Raw genomic sequence first — 6,683 nt, forward strand, 5'->3', positions numbered from 1 at the left:
GACAGATCCAGTTGCTGTTGCGGATCCTGAAATCCAGCTCACACCTTCTGACTCCATCCACCTTTCTGTCTTTCGCAACCTGACCATATCACAGGGTCCAGCCACCAAAGGCTACAGCTGCCCAGCAGACCTTAGGCCCACCATCTCTGACCATTTGCTCACTCCGTGTCATCAACTGTCTATTAGATGTCAGTAAAAAACAAACAAACAAACAAACCAACAAACCAACAAAACCTAAAACACTTCTACCTCTCTCTCTCTCTCTCTCTCTCTCTCTCTCTCTCTCTCTCTCTCTCTCGTGTGTGTGTGTGTGTGTGTGTGTGTAAAGATAGGGCATTAGACTGACACAATTTCTCTGTGTAGCCCTGGCCGCCCTAGCACTTGCTCTGTAGACCAGGCTGGCCTTGAACTCAGAGACCCACCTGTCTCTGAGCATTGGAACCAAGGCATGGGGCACCTCGCCCAGCTATAGTGTGGATCTTTAAAGGCCTAAGTGTTGAAGACTTGGTCCCCAGCCAGCAATGTTACTGGGGAATGGTGGCATGTCTAGAAGGTAGAGCCTAAGAAAGGAACACAGGACTGCCCATGACAAGGGTACTGGACCCATCCTGTCTTTCTGTCTCCTGTCCATCCGCCATAGCACTTTAGCTCCCTTTGCATGCCTCCACCATCCTGGGCTGCTGATCTTGATGATAAGGCCAGACTGCCACGGACTAAGACTTTTGAAACTATGAGCCAAATACACCTTTCCTCCTTGTATATTTATTATCCCAGGTATCTTATCACAGTGACAGTAAAGTGGCCAGCACACTCTCCTGGCCCTGTCTTACAAATATATGACTTTGGGTAGGGTCACAATCTTAGTTCCTTCTGAAAAACTGTGGGAGGGGAGTACCTACTTTAGAGTAAAGCCATGGAAATGTCATATGACACCTCAAGATTGCCTTATATGGTCAGGGTTCAACCACTAAAAACTCCCCTTAGCCAAGCCTACAGTTTACACATCTATTTCTGTGGCTTTTGACCTTTCCCCTTCTTCCTAAGTGCTTCCTACCTGTTCAAAGCCTTTGGTCTGAAGGAATCCTTTGGGCTAGTTCAAAGACATCTGAGGTTCTAGTGAAGGAAACACAACTGCGTGCGCACAAACACACAGAGGACCGCTCAGACTCAACCTTGCCCACAACAACTCTCTGGACAAAGGTCTCCATTGTTGTCTAAATACAAACTTTTCCACAGGGAGCCTTAAAATAGCTCTAAGGTCCAGTCTTCAGACTTCCACGTCTCATCTCCACTCTGCCCCTGACCTCAACATATCCTCTCTCCTTCCTGCGTCCCAGTTTCCAAATCTGTGAATCAGGGGTCTGGCCATGATGAGCACTGAGTGCCCCCGGCAGCAGTTACGACGGTTTTGAACTATTCTGGAATGCTGTGCCAGGAACAGGAGTTAAAGCCGTGTTTTAGAAAAGCGCTTAACTTGGGCATGAGCATCATAAAGTCAAGTCACTCTCTCTGCCCTACATTTCCAAGGCAGCCAGCAGAATAACAGGTATTTATTGCCACAGGAGTTGGGAATGGAAATAAAATGAAATACCACTAAGACCCTAGAGAAACAAGTTCCTCCCTCCAAACCCACAACCTTATCTGTGGCCCAGGATAATAACAGAGGCAGAAATGATGAAAGGATTATTGTCCCAGTTTGCTCTTTGTTGCTGTGATAAAACATCAGGACCAAATCTAGCTTGGAAAGAAAGGCCTCAATTTGGCTTACAGGTTAGAGTCCATCATTAAGGGGAACCCACGGCTGGAGCTCGAGGCAGGAACCTCAAGCAGAGACCACAGAGGAATGCTTACTCAGCTACCACATGCCCAGAGGTGACACCGTCCACTGTAGGCTGGGGCCTTGGATCAATTAGCAATCAAGAAAATGCTCACTAGAAGTCAATCTGATAAAAGCAATTAATTCCTAAGTTACGTTCCCTCACCCCAAGTGAATCAAGCTGACGACCCAAATGAGCCATCGCAATTATGACACTGAGACCAAGAACGCACGTGAAGCAGCTAGTATACACAGAGTATTCAGAAAGTATGCTGGACGTGACAGCACACGCCTTCAATCCCGGCACGCCAGAGGAAGAGGTGGATAAGATCTCTGAGGTTGAGACCAACCTGGTCTCCCGGCCAGCCAAGGCTACACAGTGAGACCCTATTTCAAAACCAAGCAAGCAGACAAGCAAACAAGGGAGAGCATAGCCTGCCCTCCTGCTTCCTGGACTCACTACAGTGAGGTCTGCATCATAGCTACAATTGTTCTCTGCTCTGGAAGTCCTTCCTCTCTACCCCTGCAGCTCAGCCTTCAAGGCTCTGCTCCTTTGCCTTGCAGCCTTCTTTGCACAGAGCTCCTCAAGATTGAAGCCAGAGAAGTTTCCCAAGATTGGCCTTGGGGGAGACGGCAAGTTTAGCAGGTCCTTAAGCGAACAACTTCCTTTCTGTGAGTTCAGGAAGATGAACTAACTCCTCTGTTCCGCCCCAGAATGGAGCACTTAATTTTCAACACTGACACACGATGAGGTTCTACATACATTATGTCAGTCTCAGAAATGTAAGATGACTCAAACCTGGTCACCAGAGCGCCTCCCCTGCCTCCCGCCCATTCTGTGAGGACAAGAAAGAGGACTCTGTGGTTTCTTCTCTCACCACCTTGAGGTGGCCCCACAAGTCCTCACCCCAGATCCTTCCCTTTGCCCCAGAGCCCAGGGCTCTGATGACTAGAGAGTCTGAAAGAAGCCCAAACCGTAGTGGTGACTCTCCCAGGCTCAGGAAAGGAAGTGACTGACCTAAGATCTCTCTGCTGGTTCCAAAGCAGGGCTGGAGTAAAAGCAGGACTTTCCTGGTTCATACAACTTCCTTCTCTCCTTTTGAACCCATCTACCCCTCTGATCTCCTACCAAACCTGTTTAAAGGAAGCCTGCCCCGACCTCTACCACCTGCAACAACAGTAACTCCTCCACCCAGACACCACTACATAACCGTGATCAGCCTACTGCTGTCTGTCAAACTGCCAAGGCCACAGAAGCATGACCTCGCCAGACCACAAAATGACCAACACGGCCATGTCCCTTCTACCTCCAACCTTGGCGCTGGCATTCATCCTCAAAATATCCAAGTGCCTCTTGTCCTTGCACTTGAAATTCTCCTTTCCTTCCAAAGCATGGCTTAAAGGGCACCTGCCTCTACCCTACCCTCACCCGCCACGTCCATGTCCACCCCAGTTGTCTTGAACTCCTGGTCTAGAATATCCTAATCATTCTTAAGCCATGTCCCCTCATGCCCTCCCTGAAATCCAGGTCTTCTGGTACTGACTCACCCTGTATCAAGAGGATGCCCACTGAATGGCTTCCACAGTGAATTGAAATGGAATCCATCTAGCTCTCAGGCCAGTCTGGGCTCCAGGGTGGCCTCAAGCTCCCTATATCCAAATGACCTCTTACTGTTCTTCCAAGATTGGATTTGGGCCCAGACTGAGTCAAATGACCTCTTATCATTCTTCCAAAATTAGGCTTTCTTCTTTAATTACACCTTATCTAGCCACACTCAATGTGGAGTCTAATTACGTAATTACTTCATGTCTTGGACTTGAAAACAAAAAAACAAAACAAAAAAGAAAGGGAAGGCCAAAGAGTGAGCTTGATTACACAGGTAAGGAAACACCAAGTACGCACATTTACATACATACACCGCATTCATATGCACTGTTGTAGCACAGAACAGTAAATCATATTAAGGTAAAAACTATGCCAGGTAGAGAAAAATAAGAACTTCACAGAGCGGTCTGATGAAGGTTCTAGAGAGGCGACCCATCCACCACTGTGCAATGAAGACCAGGAGCTGTATGACCTGGAGCACATTCAGTGTTTACGGCATGGTCCCTCCTCCCCAACACTGCCACGTTCTTGTGACTCCTACATATTCCTTATGCTGTGACTTCCTAAGGCACCTTTGCACAACTCTCTTCTTCCCTACCACCCCAGGTCTGTCCTGCCCAGCTTTTCCTAGCTGGGAGTCTCCATTCTCAAATGCCCCCAATCAGTGTAGAGGGCACCCAGAAGCCCTTCCTTCTGTCTCACACTCCAGCCATGTTACAGTATCTGCCCTCACTAAAGGCCTTCCATACCACCCTGCCTTTGCATGTGCCAGTTTCTCGGTCTTCTACTGGGAATGCCTTCTGTCGGTTCAGGTCCCACCCCTTCCTGTGTGTCCACGTGTCACCCTCACCTAACGCAGGTAACGTATGGGCATCATACATTAATGTAAAAGCCCCACCACTTACCAACCTCTTCCTGAGAGCAACAGTCACCAGTTTCCACTCTCACCTTCCTGTTAGTTAAATAGCTTTAGACATATTTACTTATGAGCTAACTATAAAATCTATAGTACTATAAATAAGAAATCCATGCATTTCTTTTAAAGAATAAATAGAACTTCAACTATAATTGTTTCCTCCTGTACTTCAGTGGATATCTTGAAGACTCTGTTGAGGAAAGAAGGGGTTGTTGCTGTTATTATTATTATTATTGGTATTATTATTATTATTATTGGTGGTGGTGGTGGTGATGGTGGTATCATTTCTTTGTTTTCCAGGAATCTTGTATAAAACTCCAAAACTTAGCAAATAATCAAATGATTTAATTTACACTACAGCTATAGCACCTGCTGTGAGCCAGCTACTTGCTGGGATGTGGTGGTGACAAGACATGGCCCTGCCATTCTCTTCAGGGAGCCAACAGACTGGTGGGACTGGCACACCGACCAGCCTTACATAGCAGCTGAGACAAATGCTATGAAGAATGTTCTGTCCAGAGCTACAGAACCATGAGACACTAAGAGGTTAATTTAGTCTGCAGGGTCAGAGGTCTCAGCACATGGTGCTTCAGGTGGGATCCAAGGATGACCGGAGCTGACATGAAGGGAGAAAAGAGTACAGGAGGCCAAGGACCTACACATGCTGAAGTCCTGGGGCTGGCGAGAGGATAGTAAACACCAGGACTCAGAGACCAATAAAACTAAAAAATGAGCCAACCCTAGAGGAACCTGAGTCTCCTCTCCAGTTCTACTCTCCTCCCATCTAGCCCACTCCTGACCTCCAACCTCTGGAGGACTGGCTCAGCCCTACCCTAACTCTAGCCTCAAGGACAAGCCTAGCCCGTAAGCTCTCAGGCACCCCCAAACTTCCTGCTCCATCTTTTCTGAGAAGTCCAGAATCCCAAAAGATTCCTAAACGCTATGCAGGTTGCCATAGGTACCACCAACCAAAGGCTCCTGGCCGTTTAATGACGTATTAACTATTTTACATATTCCAGCAGCAGTCTCTCTGACTGGCCTACAGTTATAAATAAATAAATAAATAAATAGACGCTATATTCACAAAATTAAGGACTCACTCAAAATAAATTCAAAAGCAAGCGCACGCAGCCCACAAGGACTGCACCCTGCAATCAAGGGCATCTTTCCTAAGGGTTCCTTGCGAGAGCCACCTGTGGAATGCAGAACCACAGGCCACAAACTCCTCTGCTCGAGCTGAGAAAGGGAAAATTATTCACAATGAGCCTTCAGGTGAGCACTTAAATAGCCCAGAACTTTAATAATTAAAGATAACGCCAAGAACGTGGACTGTCATGCAGGCTGGCTGGCAGCCGTGGGGCCTCCCACAACAGCTGTCTTGACAAGGCGCATATCTTCTATCAGTGCGCAGGGATGACTAATATTTCCCAGTTCCCAAGAGGCCTCGCCCCCTCACACCTGCCAGTGCTGGCTCACTTATGCACCATGTACCACAAAGCAAACAGAAAATGGTCTGAGAAGGCCTTCGATACCTTGGTCAGGGTTTGTGGGCCTGGTAATCTGATTTTCAGCAGTCACCACCAAACCCTGCGGAAGCCTGAGGCTCTCCCGGCTTCCTCCAGCTTCTGTAATTTCAATCCCTGTTGGGATTTTGCTTTCTCCGGAGCCTCTGTTCTCTTTGTTCGGCTTAAAAACAGTTCCTACTCTGGCCTTAGCTTCTCTACCCAGATCTCTACTGACCAGGCCACTGGAGCAGTGATTTAGATCTCCCAGCTCCAGTTCCAGTCCTACCTACCTCATCCTCTACCTTCAAGATCCTGCCAGTCCCCTGTCACAGTCTGCCATGCTCACTGTCTAGGAAGCAAGGCCAAGAGCAGGAGAACCCAGTATCTGTGCTGCACTGGCCTTAGAAAGACTCCCTAGTAACAAGACATCAGGGAAATGTCCCCATGTCCCACCCTACTTGCTAAAACAAACTGTGAGCCTTGGCCAATACATCCTGTGCTCACAGGAGACAGTCACCCAACCCTGGCATTGCCCTGACTAAAGACAATCCAAGGAGAGAAGGGTAACCTGCAAATGATTTTGTATGTTCATATATCAGAGAAGGAAACTGCTCATGTGCACAGCTACCAAGTAGCACACAGACTCTAAGCAATAGGAGACACTTTGGAATCTACAGTGCATGCCCTTTCACATTGGAAAACCAAGCTCAAAGGTCAGCCCTCCAGGCTTCCGTGAATAATCAATGCACAGGGTACTATATAAATGAGTAATGAGGTAGGACCACAGGCCTCATCCGGCTGGATCAGCGCCGGGGTAGCGGGAGCACAGGGTTGCCTGAC

General features: G+C 47.9%; 1 protein-coding gene across 8 annotated transcripts in view; it reads right to left on the bottom strand.

Moving 5' to 3' along the window:
* Positions 1-6,683, bottom strand: part of Sorbs1 (sorbin and SH3 domain containing 1) — a 226,148-nt gene that overhangs the window by 199,783 nt on the left and 19,682 nt on the right. Inside the window, exon 1 of one of the 8 annotated variants that reach the window (XM_029472827.1) lies at positions 3,365-3,514. The exons of 6 other annotated variants lie outside the window; for them this stretch is intronic. The gene's annotated coding sequence lies outside the window, so the exon portion shown is untranslated. Of the gene's footprint in view, positions 1-2,834; positions 3,210-3,364; positions 3,515-6,683 lie in introns of those variants that run through there. One more of the 8 variants, XM_029472829.1, reaches the window with a different exon arrangement.

Source organism: Mus caroli, chromosome 19, assembly GCF_900094665.2.
Source record: "Mus caroli chromosome 19, CAROLI_EIJ_v1.1, whole genome shotgun sequence".
Lineage (NCBI taxonomy): Eukaryota > Metazoa > Chordata > Mammalia > Rodentia > Muridae > Mus > Mus caroli.